The sequence below is a fragment of the Arachis ipaensis genome, chromosome B07 (genome assembly GCF_000816755.2).
Source record: "Arachis ipaensis cultivar K30076 chromosome B07, Araip1.1, whole genome shotgun sequence".
In the NCBI taxonomy this organism is placed as follows: domain Eukaryota; kingdom Viridiplantae; phylum Streptophyta; class Magnoliopsida; order Fabales; family Fabaceae; genus Arachis; species Arachis ipaensis.
In genome coordinates this window covers 24,796,025-24,796,432 of record NC_029791.2, presented here as the reverse complement: position 1 = coordinate 24,796,432, position 408 = coordinate 24,796,025, and the positions used below count along the sequence as shown (strand labels likewise).

At 28.7% G+C, this 408-nt stretch overlaps 1 protein-coding gene across 1 annotated transcript in view; it reads right to left on the bottom strand.

Moving 5' to 3' along the window:
• LOC107609754 (zinc transporter 6, chloroplastic) overlaps positions 1 to 408 on the bottom strand; it is a 28,906-nt gene that overhangs the window by 2,719 nt on the left and 25,779 nt on the right. The window lies entirely within an intron of this gene.

The window sequence follows — 408 nt, the reverse complement described above, 5'->3', positions numbered from 1 at the left end:
TAGGAGTAAGTGATGAAGAAATTATGTACGTGTATGTGGACCAGTTTTGAATTAATTGATTGTTTCTGCTTGTGTGTGTGACGAGTGGTGACTGGTGAGTGATGTGTAAGGGCATTGTGGTAACTGTGCTGTGGGGTTCACAGTTTGAGTTCACTTGATAAATGGTGACCAATATTTCGTTTTTCCTACGGGTTGGTTGCAATCTTACATGACTTTAATGCAATCACCAATTCACCATTATTCAGTCTTAACTCTTATTGACGGAAATTTGACTAATTTATTCTGATAGGGTTATTTTTTTATTTTTAGAAATAAATATTTTATTTCTATTTTGATAATATTATTTTTTAAAATAAATTTATATAAATATATAATATCAAAAGTATTTGATATATTAATAATATTTTA